Source organism: Hyla sarda, unplaced genomic scaffold (genome assembly GCF_029499605.1).
Source record: "Hyla sarda isolate aHylSar1 unplaced genomic scaffold, aHylSar1.hap1 scaffold_704, whole genome shotgun sequence".
Lineage (NCBI taxonomy): Eukaryota > Metazoa > Chordata > Amphibia > Anura > Hylidae > Hyla > Hyla sarda.
In genome coordinates this window covers 14,644-30,700 of record NW_026610723.1, presented here as the reverse complement: position 1 = coordinate 30,700, position 16,057 = coordinate 14,644, and the positions used below count along the sequence as shown (strand labels likewise).

The 16,057-nt window shown below is 45.7% G+C and overlaps 6 non-coding genes across 6 annotated transcripts; all 6 read right to left on the bottom strand.

The window, feature by feature from the left end:
- Positions 1–1,172: 1,172 nt before the first annotated feature.
- LOC130344065 (U2 spliceosomal RNA) lies at positions 1,173–1,363 on the bottom strand. Its single transcript, XR_008883164.1, has one exon. It is a non-coding gene; the product is annotated as a U2 spliceosomal RNA (small nuclear RNA).
- A 2,088-nt stretch (positions 1,364–3,451) lies between these two features.
- Positions 3,452–3,642, bottom strand: LOC130344064 (U2 spliceosomal RNA). Its single transcript, XR_008883163.1, has one exon. It is a non-coding gene; the product is annotated as a U2 spliceosomal RNA (small nuclear RNA).
- A 2,084-nt stretch (positions 3,643–5,726) lies between these two features.
- On the bottom strand, positions 5,727–5,917 carry LOC130344063 (U2 spliceosomal RNA). The gene has a single exon (XR_008883162.1). It is a non-coding gene; the product is annotated as a U2 spliceosomal RNA (small nuclear RNA).
- A 3,373-nt stretch (positions 5,918–9,290) lies between these two features.
- Positions 9,291–9,481, bottom strand: LOC130344062 (U2 spliceosomal RNA). The gene has a single exon (XR_008883161.1). It is a non-coding gene; the product is annotated as a U2 spliceosomal RNA (small nuclear RNA).
- Positions 9,482–11,568: 2,087 nt separating this feature from the next.
- Positions 11,569–11,759, bottom strand: LOC130344061 (U2 spliceosomal RNA). Its single transcript, XR_008883160.1, has one exon. It is a non-coding gene; the product is annotated as a U2 spliceosomal RNA (small nuclear RNA).
- Positions 11,760–13,848: 2,089 nt separating this feature from the next.
- LOC130344059 (U2 spliceosomal RNA) lies at positions 13,849–14,039 on the bottom strand. The gene has a single exon (XR_008883159.1). It is a non-coding gene; the product is annotated as a U2 spliceosomal RNA (small nuclear RNA).
- Positions 14,040–16,057: the final 2,018 nt, after the last annotated feature.

Genomic DNA, 16,057 nt, shown 5'->3' with positions numbered 1-16,057 from the left:
ATATATATATTCTCCGCCGAAATCACTTTTAAACCCATTTCCACCTTTTTTTCCCTTCTCTTCCTCTTACTTTTTTTTCACGTTTTTTTACGTTTTTCTCCTTTTCGCCTCTTTTCTGGGCGTATTATTCTTCTTTTTCTTCTTTTTTTTCGTCTAATGCATACCCCATCAGTGCAGCAATGCTTATTCAATACCGCCAGCAGATGGAGACACTGGGGGATAATTTTCTAAGGATTTATACTGATTTTTCCTGTCTGAATTTGTCGCACAGAAAGTTGCAGGCCAAATATGTGTGACATTTCTGCGACTTTAGCTTCTAGAGCATTTTTACAACATTATACATAGGTGCTGAATACATAAAAAGCGACTGTTCAGCGACAGACAAGTCGCATCGGCTGAAAGTAGGCCAGAATGTCAGTCCATGTTGGAGCAGGTTTAGATACAGTCTAAAGTATAGATCTCAAAGTCTGTGCACAGAATTTAGCAAGGGCCTCGCACCTTCTGATGCATCAGGTAGGTGCACAATAGCATAGCCTAACCCTCTGTACTTTGGTCTATATTGATGCGGGACATAGACAGCCAGCTGATGACCAATCCATTAGTGCAATGGATGGCTGGAAGCATTTGTCTTTGCCTTTGCAATACCACAGAAGCAATGCATGGTCAATGTACAGCAATGACACACCTGTGTGAACAGCCAGGAGACCCCCCCCCCCCCCCCATGTTATGTTACATAGTTACATAGTTAGTACGGTCGAAAAAAGACATATGTCCATCAAGTTCAACCAGGGAATTAAGGGGTAGGGGTGTGGCGCGATATTGGGGAAGGGATGAGATTTTATATTTCTTCATAAGCATTAATCTTATTTTGTCAATTAGGAACATTCAGCACCCACCCGCTATCAAGGCAGCTGCCTATCATGTCATGCCCTACCTGCACAGGTGTGCTGGCTACTCAAATGATCCAATTAAGGAGGCCATTTAGTCAGCAGCAGCAGAAGTCCTGTGCCTGGACGCTCCAACAGCGGCCAGACACAAGCAGAAGCAGCAGAAGCAGCAGCACCACCTTTTGTTTTTTGGCTGCAGCAGCAAGGCCCACAGGGCTGGCTAGCTGGCTAGCCAGCAAGCAGGTAGCAATGAAAGTAGGAATCTTTCTTTTTAACCCTGTAAGGGGGTGGTGCACTGTACCCGAAGATACTGCCATATCGGGTCAATGCATAGGGCGACGGAAGCAAGCTTCGAAATCGGCCCCCGTTCTCAAAAATCCATTTAATATATGGTCCCCAGATAGGGGACGTATCAGATATTAAACTGATAAGAACAGATACTACACTTGATCTTAGCCAAAAGGCCGAGAAGCGATAACCGTGAAAGGGGCGGGCCCAACAAGGTCCCCTTCATGGGCACTATCACTGCTTGCTGTCAGGGAGGCTGCCAGACAATTTTCCATGCACACTCTGGGCTGGGGGGCAGTCAACCACCAGTACACACAGCAGAACCTAAACCCATACCATTATTGCTAAGCAGCAAGACAGGGGCCCATTGCACTCCCACGGGGCCTTTTTAAATGCAATCCATAACCCGGATTTGCCAGGAACCCTTCTTACTCCTCCTACTTGCATGTGACACTGGGCTTAGGATCTGCATAGGAAACACACACACAAGCACACACCTACCTTTGTTGCCTGCAGATGCCTCCTTGGCTGTCCCCAAACGGTATCAAACCAACACCCACGGGAAGCTGTAAGCATAGAGGACATGCCTGCACCCCATTGGACTTACCTGTGTGGGTTAAATCCGGGTTATTTGACAACCTATGGCGGTGATGGTTCTGCTCAGGCAGAGCAGTGCTGATGCTCCTCATAAAGCTGTCGCTGCTGTGAAGGTTCTAGGTGACATCACAAATCCCTATGGTTACATACACAACAAAGCTGGGTTGTTGTTGTTTACACTCTGCAAGGCCTGTGGAAGTGAGTGACATCATAGCACTGTAGTTCTGAGGGTTCTAGATGGATGCAACAATCTCCTGTTGCTTCTATGAAGGCCATAATAGACGACATCACCAAACAGCTCCATAGTCACATACACAGCAAAGGAGAGATGTTGTTTACACCTAGTGATGTCAGTGGTATTGAGTGACATCACAGCACAGTGCTAAGGCTCCTGGGCCTGGACACAGCAGCGGCTGCAATATCTCAACGGAGAATACGTTTATATATATGTGTGTGTGTGCGCGTATATATATATATATATATATATATATATATATATATATATATATATTCTCCGCCGAAATCACTTTTAAACCCATTTCCACCTTTTTTTCCCTTCTCTTCCTCTTACTTTTTTTTCACGTTTTTTTACGTTTTTCTCCTTTTCGCCTCTTTTCTGGGCGTATTATTCTTCTTTTTCTTCTTTTTTTTCGTCTAATGCATACCCCATCAGTGCAGCAATGCTTATTCAATACCGCCAGCAGATGGAGACACTGGGGGATAATTTTCTAAGGATTTATACTGATTTTTCCTGTCTGAATTTGTCGCACAGAAAGTTGCAGGCCAAATATGTGTGACATTTCTGCGACTTTAGCTTCTAGAGCATTTTTACAACATTATACATAGGTGCTGAATACATAAAAAGCGACTGTTCAGCGACAGACAAGTCGCATCGGCTGAAAGTAGGCCAGAATGTCAGTCCATGTTGGAGCAGGTTTAGATACAGTCTAAAGTATAGATCTCAAAGTCTGTGCACAGAATTTAGCAAGGGCCTCGCACCTTCTGATGCATCAGGTAGGTGCACAATAGCATAGCCTAACCCTCTGTACTTTGGTCTATATTGATGCGGGACATAGACAGCCAGCTGATGACCAATCCATTAGTGCAATGGATGGCTGGAAGCATTTGTCTTTGCCTTTGCAATACCACAGAAGCAATGCATGGTCAATGTACAGCAATGACACACCTGTGTGAACAGCCAGGAGACCCCCCCCCCCCCCCCATGTTATGTTACATAGTTACATAGTTAGTACGGTCGAAAAAAGACATATGTCCATCAAGTTCAACCAGGGAATTAAGGGGTAGGGGTGTGGCGCGATATTGGGGAAGGGATGAGATTTTATATTTCTTCATAAGCATTAATCTTATTTTGTCAATTAGGAACATTCAGCACCCACCCGCTATCAAGGCAGCTGCCTATCATGTCATGCCCTACCTGCACAGGTGTGCTGGCTACTCAAATGATCCAATTAAGGAGGCCATTTAGTCAGCAGCAGCAGAAGTCCTGTGCCTGGACGCTCCAACAGCGGCCAGACACAAGCAGAAGCAGCAGAAGCAGCAGCAGCAGCACCACCTTTTGTTTTTTGGCTGCAGCAGCAAGGCCCACAGGGCTGGCTAGCTGGCTAGCCAGCAAGCAGGTAGCAATGAAAGTAGGAATCTTTCTTTTTAACCCTGTAAGGGGGTGGTGCACTGTACCCGAAGATACTGCCATATCGGGTCAATGCATAGGGCGACGGAAGCAAGCTTCGAAATCGGCCCCCGTTCTCAAAAATCCATTTAATATATGGTCCCCAGATAGGGGACGTATCAGATATTAAACTGATAAGAACAGATACTACACTTGATCTTAGCCAAAAGGCCGAGAAGCGATAACCGTGAAAGGGGCGGGCCCAACAAGGTCCCCTTCATGGGCACTATCACTGCTTGCTGTCAGGGAGGCTGCCAGACAATTTTCCATGCACACTCTGGGCTGGGGGGCAGTCAACCACCAGTACACACAGCAGAACCTAAACCCATACCATTATTGCTAAGCAGCAAGACAGGGGCCCATTGCACTCCCACGGGGCCTTTTTAAATGCAATCCATAACCCGGATTTGCCAGGAACCCTTCTTACTCCTCCTACTTGCATGTGACACTGGGCTTAGGATCTGCATAGGAAACACACACACAAGCACACACCTACCTTTGTTGCCTGCAGATGCCTCCTTGGCTGTCCCCAAACGGTATCAAACCAACACCCACGGGAAGCTGTAAGCATAGAGGACATGCCTGCACCCCATTGGACTTACCTGTGTGGGTTAAATCCGGGTTATTTGACAACCTATGGCGGTGATGGTTCTGCTCAGGCAGAGCAGTGCTGATGCTCCTCATAAAGCTGTCGCTGCTGTGAAGGTTCTAGGTGACATCACAAATCCCTATGGTTACATACACAACAAAGCTGGGTTGTTGTTGTTTACACTCTGCAAGGCCTGTGGAAGTGAGTGACATCATAGCACTGTAGTTCTGAGGGTTCTAGATGGATGCAACAATCTCCTGTTGCTTCTATGAAGGCCATAATAGACGACATCACCAAACAGCTCCATAGTCACATACACAGCAAAGGAGAGATGTTGTTTACACCTAGTGATGTCAGTGGTATTGAGTGACATCACAGCACAGTGCTAAGGCTCCTGGGCCTGGACACAGCAGCGGCTGCAATATCTCAACGGAGAATACGTTTATATATATGTGTGTGTGTGCGCGTATATATATATATATATATATATATATATATATATATATATATATTTCTCCGCCGAAATCACTTTTAAACCCATTTCCACCTTTTTTTCCCTTCTCTTCCTCTTACTTTTTTTTCACGTTTTTTTACGTTTTTCTCCTTTTCGCCTCTTTTCTGGGCGTATTATTCTTCTTTTTCTTCTTTTTTTTCGTCTAATGCATACCCCATCAGTGCAGCAATGCTTATTCAATACCGCCAGCAGATGGAGACACTGGGGGATAATTTTCTAAGGATTTATACTGATTTTTCCTGTCTGAATTTGTCGCACAGAAAGTTGCAGGCCAAATATGTGTGACATTTCTGCGACTTTAGCTTCTAGAGAGCATTTTTACAACATTATACATAGGTGCTGAATACATAAAAAGCGACTGTTCAGCGACAGACAAGTCGCATCGGCTGAAAGTAGGCCAGAATGTCAGTCCATGTTGGAGCAGGTTTAGATACAGTCTAAAGTATAGATCTCAAAGTCTGTGCACAGAATTTAGCAAGGGCCTCGCACCTTCTGATGCATCAGGTAGGTGCACAATAGCATAGCCTAACCCTCTGTACTTTGGTCTATATTGATGCGGGACATAGACAGCCAGCTGATGACCAATCCATTAGTGCAATGGATGGCTGGAAGCATTTGTCTTTGCCTTTGCAATACCACAGAAGCAATGCATGGTCAATGTACAGCAATGACACACCTGTGTGAACAGCCAGGAGACCCCCCCCCCCATGTTATGTTACATAGTTACATAGTTAGTACGGTCGAAAAAAGACATATGTCCATCAAGTTCAACCAGGGAATTAAGGGGTAGGGGTGTGGCGCGATATTGGGGAAGGGATGAGATTTTATATTTCTTCATAAGCATTAATCTTATTTTGTCAATTAGGAACATTCAGCACCCACCCGCTATCAAGGCAGCTGCCTATCATGTCATGCCCTACCTGCACAGGTGTGCTGGCTACTCAAATGATCCAATTAAGGAGGCCATTTAGTCAGCAGCAGCAGAAGTCCTGTGCCTGGACGCTCCAACAGCGGCCAGACACAAGCAGAAGCAGCAGAAGCAGCAGCAGCAGCACCACCTTTTGTTTTTTGGCTGCAGCAGCAAGGCCCACAGGGCTGGCTAGCTGGCTAGCCAGCAAGCAGGTAGCAATGAAAGTAGGAATCTTTCTTTTTAACCCTGTAAGGGGGTGGTGCACTGTACCCGAAGATACTGCCATATCGGGTCAATGCATAGGGCGACGGAAGCAAGCTTCGAAATCGGCCCCCGTTCTCAAAAATCCATTTAATATATGGTCCCCAGATAGGGGACGTATCAGATATTAAACTGATAAGAACAGATACTACACTTGATCTTAGCCAAAAGGCCGAGAAGCGATAACCGTGAAAGGGGCGGGCCCAACAAGGTCCCCTTCATGGGCACTATCACTGCTTGCTGTCAGGGAGGCTGCCAGACAATTTTCCATGCACACTCTGGGCTGGGGGGCAGTCAACCACCAGTACACACAGCAGAACCTAAACCCATACCATTATTGCTAAGCAGCAAGACAGGGGCCCATTGCACTCCCACGGGGCCTTTTTAAATGCAATCCATAACCCGGATTTGCCAGGAACCCTTCTTACTCCTCCTACTTGCATGTGACACTGGGCTTAGGATCTGCATAGGAAACACACACACAAGCACACACCTACCTTTGTTGCCTGCAGATGCCTCCTTGGCTGTCCCCAAACGGTATCAAACCAACACCCACGGGAAGCTGTAAGCATAGAGGACATGCCTGCACCCCATTGGACTTACCTGTGTGGGTTAAATCCGGGTTATTTGACAACCTATGGCGGTGATGGTTCTGCTCAGGCAGAGCAGTGCTGATGCTCCTCATAAAGCTGTCGCTGCTGTGAAGGTTCTAGGTGACATCACAAATCCCTATGGTTACATACACAACAAAGCTGGGTTGTTGTTGTTTACACTCTGCAAGGCCTGTGGAAGTGAGTGACATCATAGCACTGTAGTTCTGAGGGTTCTAGATGGATGCAACAATCTCCTGTTGCTTCTATGAAGGCCATAATAGACGACATCACCAAACAGCTCCATAGTCACATACACAGCAAAGGAGAGATGTTGTTTACACCTAGTGATGTCAGTGGTATTGAGTGACATCACAGCACAGTGCTAAGGCTCCTGGGCCTGGACACAGCAGCGGCTGCAATATCTCAACGGAGAATACGTTTATATATATGTGTGTGTGTGCGCGTATATATATATATATATATATATATATATATATATATATATATATTTCTCCGCCGAAATCACTTTTAAACCCATTTCCACCTTTTTTTCCCTTCTCTTCCTCTTACTTTTTTTTCACGTTTTTTTACGTTTTTCTCCTTTTCGCCTCTTTTCTGGGCGTATTATTCTTCTTTTTCTTCTTTTTTTTCGTCTAATGCATACCCCATCAGTGCAGCAATGCTTATTCAATACCGCCAGCAGATGGAGACACTGGGGGATAATTTTCTAAGGATTTATACTGATTTTTCCTGTCTGAATTTGTCGCACAGAAAGTTGCAGGCCAAATATGTGTGACATTTCTGCGACTTTAGCTTCTAGAGCATTTTTACAACATTATACATAGGTGCTGAATACATAAAAAGCGACTGTTCAGCGACAGACAAGTCGCATCGGCTGAAAGTAGGCCAGAATGTCAGTCCATGTTGGAGCAGGTTTAGATACAGTCTAAAGTATAGATCTCAAAGTCTGTGCACAGAATTTAGCAAGGGCCTCGCACCTTCTGATGCATCAGGTAGGTGCACAATAGCATAGCCTAACCCTCTGTACTTTGGTCTATATTGATGCGGGACATAGACAGCCAGCTGATGACCAATCCATTAGTGCAATGGATGGCTGGAAGCATTTGTCTTTGCCTTTGCAATACCACAGAAGCAATGCATGGTCAATGTACAGCAATGACACACCTGTGTGAACAGCCAGGAGACCCCCCCCCCCCCCCATGTTATGTTACATAGTTACATAGTTAGTACGGTCGAAAAAAGACATATGTCCATCAAGTTCAACCAGGGAATTAACCCCTTAAGGACTCAGGGTTTTTCCGTTTTTGCACTTTCGTTTTTTCCTCCTTACTTTTTAAAAATCATAACCCTTTCAATTTTCCACCTAAAAATCCATATTATGGCTTATTTTTTGCGTCGCTAATTCTACTTTGCAGTGACATTAGTCATTTTACCCAAAAATGCACGGCGAAACGGAAAAAAAAATCATTGTGCGACAAAATCGAAAAAAAAAACGCCATTTTGTAACTTTTGGGGGCTTTCGTTTCTACGCAGTACATATTTCGGTAAAAATTACACCTTATCATTATTCTGTAGGTCCATACGGTTAAAATGATACCCTACTTATATAGGTTTGATTTTGTCGCACTTCTGGAAAAAATCATAACTACATGCAGGAAAATTTATACGTTTAAAAATGTCATATTCTGACCCCTATAACTTTTTTATTTTTCCACGTATGGGGTGGTATGAGGACTCATTTTTTGCGCCGTGATCTGAAGTTTTTATCGGTATGATTTTTGTTTTGATCGGACTTTTTGATCACTTTTTATTCATTTTTTAATGATATAAAAAGTGACCAAAATACGCTTTTTTGGACTTTGGAATTTTTTTGCGCGTACGCCATTGACCGTACGGCTTAATTAATGATATATTTTTATAGTTCGGACATTTACGCACGCGGCGATACCACATATGTTTATTTTTTATTTTTTTTACACTGTTTTATTTTTTTTATGGGAAAAGGGGGGTGATTCAAACTTTTATTAGGGAAGGGGTTAAATGACCTTTATTAACACTTTTTTTTTACATTTTTTTTGCAGTGTTATAGGTCCCATAGGGACCTATAACACTGCACACACTGATCTCTAATGCTGATCACTGGCGTGCATTAACACGCCTGTGATCAGCATTATCGGCGCTTGACTGCTCCTGCCTGGATCTCAGGCACGGAGCAGTCATTCGTCGATCGGACACCGGGGAGGCAGGTAAGAGCCCTCCCGGTGTCCGATCAGCTGTTCGGGACGCCGCGATTTCACCGCGGCGGTCCCGAACAGCCCGACTGAGCAGCCGGGTCACTTTCACTTTCACTTTAGAAGCGGCGGTCAGCTTTGACCGCCGCTTCTAAAGGGTTAATACCGCACATCGCCGCGATCGGCGATGTGTGGTATTAGCCGCGGGTCCCGGCCGTTGATTACCGCCGGGACCGACGCGATATGATGCGGGATCGCGGCGCGATCCCGCTTCATATCGCGGGAGCCGGCGCAGGACGTAAATATACGTCCTGCGTCGTTAAGGGGTTAAGGGGTAGGGGTGTGGCGCGATATTGGGGAAGGGATGAGATTTTATATTTCTTCATAAGCATTAATCTTATTTTGTCAATTAGGAACATTCAGCACCCACCCGCTATCAAGGCAGCTGCCTATCATGTCATGCCCTACCTGCACAGGTGTGCTGGCTACTCAAATGATCCAATTAAGGAGGCCATTTAGTCAGCAGCAGCAGAAGTCCTGTGCCTGGACGCTCCAACAGCGGCCAGACACAAGCAGAAGCAGCAGAAGCAGCAGCAGCAGCACCACCTTTTGTTTTTTGGCTGCAGCAGCAAGGCCCACAGGGCTGGCTAGCTGGCTAGCCAGCAAGCAGGTAGCAATGAAAGTAGGAATCTTTCTTTTTAACCCTGTAAGGGGGTGGTGCACTGTACCCGAAGATACTGCCATATCGGGTCAATGCATAGGGCGACGGAAGCAAGCTTCGAAATCGGCCCCCGTTCTCAAAAATCCATTTAATATATGGTCCCCAGATAGGGGACGTATCAGATATTAAACTGATAAGAACAGATACTACACTTGATCTTAGCCAAAAGGCCGAGAAGCGATAACCGTGAAAGGGGCGGGCCCAACAAGGTCCCCTTCATGGGCACTATCACTGCTTGCTGTCAGGGAGGCTGCCAGACAATTTTCCATGCACACTCTGGGCTGGGGGGCAGTCAACCACCAGTACACACAGCAGAACCTAAACCCATACCATTATTGCTAAGCAGCAAGACAGGGGCCCATTGCACTCCCACGGGGCCTTTTTAAATGCAATCCATAACCCGGATTTGCCAGGAACCCTTCTTACTCCTCCTACTTGCATGTGACACTGGGCTTAGGATCTGCATAGGAAACACACACACAAGCACACACCTACCTTTGTTGCCTGCAGATGCCTCCTTGGCTGTCCCCAAACGGTATCAAACCAACACCCACGGGAAGCTGTAAGCATAGAGGACATGCCTGCACCCCATTGGACTTACCTGTGTGGGTTAAATCCGGGTTATTTGACAACCTATGGCGGTGATGGTTCTGCTCAGGCAGAGCAGTGCTGATGCTCCTCATAAAGCTGTCGCTGCTGTGAAGGTTCTAGGTGACATCACAAATCCCTATGGTTACATACACAACAAAGCTGGGTTGTTGTTGTTTACACTCTGCAAGGCCTGTGGAAGTGAGTGACATCATAGCACTGTAGTTCTGAGGGTTCTAGATGGATGCAACAATCTCCTGTTGCTTCTATGAAGGCCATAATAGACGACATCACCAAACAGCTCCATAGTCACATACACAGCAAAGGAGAGATGTTGTTTACACCTAGTGATGTCAGTGGTATTGAGTGACATCACAGCACAGTGCTAAGGCTCCTGGGCCTGGACACAGCAGCGGCTGCAATATCTCAACGGAGAATACGTTTATATATATGTGTGTGTGTGCGCGTATATATATATATATATATATATATATATATATATATATATATTTCTCCGCCGAAATCACTTTTAAACCCATTTCCACCTTTTTTTCCCTTCTCTTCCTCTTACTTTTTTTTCACGTTTTTTTACGTTTTTCTCCTTTTCGCCTCTTTTCTGGGCGTATTATTCTTCTTTTTCTTCTTTTTTTTCGTCTAATGCATACCCCATCAGTGCAGCAATGCTTATTCAATACCGCCAGCAGATGGAGACACTGGGGGATAATTTTCTAAGGATTTATACTGATTTTTCCTGTCTGAATTTGTCGCACAGAAAGTTGCAGGCCAAATATGTGTGACATTTCTGCGACTTTAGCTTCTAGAGCATTTTTACAACATTATACATAGGTGCTGAATACATAAAAAGCGACTGTTCAGCGACAGACAAGTCGCATCGGCTGAAAGTAGGCCAGAATGTCAGTCCATGTTGGAGCAGGTTTAGATACAGTCTAAAGTATAGATCTCAAAGTCTGTGCACAGAATTTAGCAAGGGCCTCGCACCTTCTGATGCATCAGGTAGGTGCACAATAGCATAGCCTAACCCTCTGTACTTTGGTCTATATTGATGCGGGACATAGACAGCCAGCTGATGACCAATCCATTAGTGCAATGGATGGCTGGAAGCATTTGTCTTTGCCTTTGCAATACCACAGAAGCAATGCATGGTCAATGTACAGCAATGACACACCTGTGTGAACAGCCAGGAGACCCCCCCCCCCCCCCCCCATGTTATGTTACATAGTTACATAGTTAGTACGGTCGAAAAAAGACATATGTCCATCAAGTTCAACCAGGGAATTAAGGGGTAGGGGTGTGGCGCGATATTGGGGAAGGGATGAGATTTTATATTTCTTCATAAGCATTAATCTTATTTTGTCAATTAGGAACATTCAGCACCCACCCGCTATCAAGGCAGCTGCCTATCATGTCATGCCCTACCTGCACAGGTGTGCTGGCTACTCAAATGATCCAATTAAGGAGGCCATTTAGTCAGCAGCAGCAGAAGTCCTGTGCCTGGACGCTCCAACAGCGGCCAGACACAAGCAGAAGCAGCAGAAGCAGCAGCAGCAGCACCACCTTTTGTTTTTTGGCTGCAGCAGCAAGGCCCACAGGGCTGGCTAGCTGGCTAGCCAGCAAGCAGGTAGCAATGAAAGTAGGAATCTTTCTTTTTAACCCTGTAAGGGGGTGGTGCACTGTACCCGAAGATACTGCCATATCGGGTCAATGCATAGGGCGACGGAAGCAAGCTTCGAAATCGGCCCCCGTTCTCAAAAATCCATTTAATATATGGTCCCCAGATAGGGGACGTATCAGATATTAAACTGATAAGAACAGATACTACACTTGATCTTAGCCAAAAGGCCGAGAAGCGATAACCGTGAAAGGGGCGGGCCCAACAAGGTCCCCTTCATGGGCACTATCACTGCTTGCTGTCAGGGAGGCTGCCAGACAATTTTCCATGCACACTCTGGGCTGGGGGGCAGTCAACCACCAGTACACACAGCAGAACCTAAACCCATACCATTATTGCTAAGCAGCAAGACAGGGGCCCATTGCACTCCCACGGGGCCTTTTTAAATGCAATCCATAACCCGGATTTGCCAGGAACCCTTCTTACTCCTCCTACTTGCATGTGACACTGGGCTTAGGATCTGCATAGGAAACACACACACAAGCACACACCTACCTTTGTTGCCTGCAGATGCCTCCTTGGCTGTCCCCAAACGGTATCAAACCAACACCCACGGGAAGCTGTAAGCATAGAAGACATGCCTGCACCCCATTGGACTTACCTGTGTGGGTTAAATCCGGGTTATTTGACAACCTATGGCGGTGATGGTTCTGCTCAGGCAGAGCAGTGCTGATGCTCCTCATAAAGCTGTCGCTGCTGTGAAGGTTCTAGGTGACATCACAAATCCCTATGGTTACATACACAACAAAGCTGGGTTGTTGTTGTTTACACTCTGCAAGGCCTGTGGAAGTGAGTGACATCATAGCACTGTAGTTCTGAGGGTTCTAGATGGATGCAACAATCTCCTGTTGCTTCTATGAAGGCCATAATAGACGACATCACCAAACAGCTCCATAGTCACATACACAGCAAAGGAGAGATGTTGTTTACACCTAGTGATGTCAGTGGTATTGAGTGACATCACAGCACAGTGCTAAGGCTCCTGGGCCTGGACACAGCAGCGGCTGCAATATCTCAACGGAGAATACGTTTATATATATGTGTGTGTGTGCGCGTATATATATATATATATATATATATATATATATATATATTTCTCCGCCGAAATCACTTTTAAACCCATTTCCACCTTTTTTTCCCTTCTCTTCCTCTTACTTTTTTTTCACGTTTTTTTACGTTTTTCTCCTTTTCGCCTCTTTTCTGGGCGTATTATTCTTCTTTTTCTTCTTTTTTTTCGTCTAATGCATACCCCATCAGTGCAGCAATGCTTATTCAATACCGCCAGCAGATGGAGACACTGGGGGATAATTTTCTAAGGATTTATACTGATTTTTCCTGTCTGAATTTGTCGCACAGAAAGTTGCAGGCCAAATATGTGTGACATTTCTGCGACTTTAGCTTCTAGAGCATTTTTACAACATTATACATAGGTGCTGAATACATAAAAAGCGACTGTTCAGCGACAGACAAGTCGCATCGGCTGAAAGTAGGCCAGAATGTCAGTCCATGTTGGAGCAGGTTTAGATACAGTCTAAAGTATAGATCTCAAAGTCTGTGCACAGAATTTAGCAAGGGCCTCGCACCTTCTGATGCATCAGGTAGGTGCACAATAGCATAGCCTAACCCTCTGTACTTTGGTCTATATTGATGCGGGACATAGACAGCCAGCTGATGACCAATCCATTAGTGCAATGGATGGCTGGAAGCATTTGTCTTTGCCTTTGCAATACCACAGAAGCAATGCATGGTCAATGTACAGCAATGACACACCTGTGTGAACAGCCAGGAGACCCCCCCCCCCCCCCCCCATGTTATGTTACATAGTTACATAGTTAGTACGGTCGAAAAAAGACATATGTCCATCAAGTTCAACCAGGGAATTAAGGGGTAGGGGTGTGGCGCGATATTGGGGAAGGGATGAGATTTTATATTTCTTCATAAGCATTAATCTTATTTTGTCAATTAGGAACATTCAGCACCCACCCGCTATCAAGGCAGCTGCCTATCATGTCATGCCCTACCTGCACAGGTGTGCTGGCTACTCAAATGATCCAATTAAGGAGGCCATTTAGTCAGCAGCAGCAGAAGTCCTGTGCCTGGACGCTCCAACAGCGGCCAGACACAAGCAGAAGCAGAAGCAGCAGAAGCAGCAGCAGCACCACCTTTTGTTTTTTGGCTGCAGCAGCAGCAAGGCCCACAGGGCTGGCTAGCTGGCTAGCCAGCAAGCAGGTAGCAATGAAAGTAGGAATCTTTCTTTTTAACCCTGTAAGGGGGTGGTGCACTGTACCCGAAGATACTGCCATATCGGGTCAATGCATAGGGCGACGGAAGCAAGCTTCGAAATCGGCCCCCGTTCTCAAAAATCCATTTAATATATGGTCCCCAGATAGGGGACGTATCAGATATTAAACTGATAAGAACAGATACTACACTTGATCTTAGCCAAAAGGCCGAGAAGCGATAACCGTGAAAGGGGCGGGCCCAACAAGGTCCCCTTCATGGGCACTATCACTGCTTGCTGTCAGGGAGGCTGCCAGACAATTTTCCATGCACACTCTGGGCTGGGGGGCAGTCAACCACCAGTACACACAGCAGAACCTAAACCCATACCATTATTGCTAAGCAGCAAGACAGGGGCCCATTGCACTCCCACGGGGCCTTTTTAAATGCAATCCATAACCCGGATTTGCCAGGAACCCTTCTTACTCCTCCTACTTGCATGTGACACTGGGCTTAGGATCTGCATAGGAAACACACACACAAGCACACACCTACCTTTGTTGCCTGCAGATGCCTCCTTGGCTGTCCCCAAACGGTATCAAACCAACACCCACGGGAAGCTGTAAGCATAGAGGACATGCCTGCACCCCATTGGACTTACCTGTGTGGGTTAAATCCGGGTTATTTGACAACCTATGGCGGTGATGGTTCTGCTCAGGCAGAGCAGTGCTGATGCTCCTCATAAAGCTGTCGCTGCTGTGAAGGTTCTAGGTGACATCACAAATCCCTATGGTTACATACACAACAAAGCTGGGTTGTTGTTGTTTACACTCTGCAAGGCCTGTGGAAGTGAGTGACATCATAGCACTGTAGTTCTGAGGGTTCTAGATGGATGCAACAATCTCCTGTTGCTTCTATGAAGGCCATAATAGACGACATCACCAAACAGCTCCATAGTCACATACACAGCAAAGGAGAGATGTTGTTTACACCTAGTGATGTCAGTGGTATTGAGTGACATCACAGCACAGTGCTAAGGCTCCTGGGCCTGGACACAGCAGCGGCTGCAATATCTCAACGGAGAATACGTTTATATATATATGTGTGTGTGTGTGCGCGTATATATATATATATATATATATATATATATATATATTTCTCCGCCGAAATCACTTTTAAACCCATTTCCACCTTTTTTTCCCTTCTCTTCCTCTTACTTTTTTTTCACGTTTTTTTACGTTTTTCTCCTTTTCGCCTCTTTTCTGGGCGTATTATTCTTCTTTTTCTTCTTTTTTTTCGTCTAATGCATACCCCATCAGTGCAGCAATGCTTATTCAATACCGCCAGCAGATGGAGACACTGGGGGATAATTTTCTAAGGATTTATACTGATTTTTCCTGTCTGAATTTGTCGCACAGAAAGTTGCAGGCCAAATATGTGTGACATTTCTGCGACTTTAGCTTCTAGAGCATTTTTACAACATTATACATAGGTGCTGAATACATTAAAAGCGACTGTTCAGCGACAGACAAGTCGCATCGGCTGAAAGTAGGCCAGAATGTCAGTCCATGTTGGAGCAGGTTTAGATACAGTCTAAAGTATAGATCTCAAAGTCTGTGCACAGAATTTAGCAAGGGCCTCGCACCTTCTGATGCATCAGGTAGGTGCACAATAGCATAGCCTAACCCTCTGTACTTTGGTCTATATTGATGCGGGACATAGACAGCCAGCTGATGACCAATCCATTAGTGCAATGGATGGCTGGAAGCATTTGTCTTTGCCTTTGCAATACCACAGAAGCAATGCATGGTCAATGTACAGCAATGACACACCTCTGTGAACAGCCAGGAGACCCCCCCCCCCCCCATGTTATGTTACATAGTTACATAGTTAGTACGGTCGAAAAAAGACATATGTCCATCAAGTTCAACCAGGGAATTAAGGGGTAGGGGTGTGGCGCGATATTGGGGAAGGGATGAGATTTTATATTTCTTCATAAGCATTAATCTTATTTTGTCAATTAGGAACATTCAGCACCCACCCGCTATCAAGGCAGCTGCCTATCATGTCATGCCCTACCTGCACAGGTGTGCTGGCTACTCAAATGATCCAATTAAGGAGGCCATTTAGTCAGCAGCAGCAGAAGTCCTGTGCCTGGACGCTCCAACAGCGGCCAGACACAAGCAGAAGCAGCAGAAGCAGCAGCAGCAGCACCACCTTTTGTTTTTTGGCTGCAGCAGCAAGGCCCACAGGGCTGGCT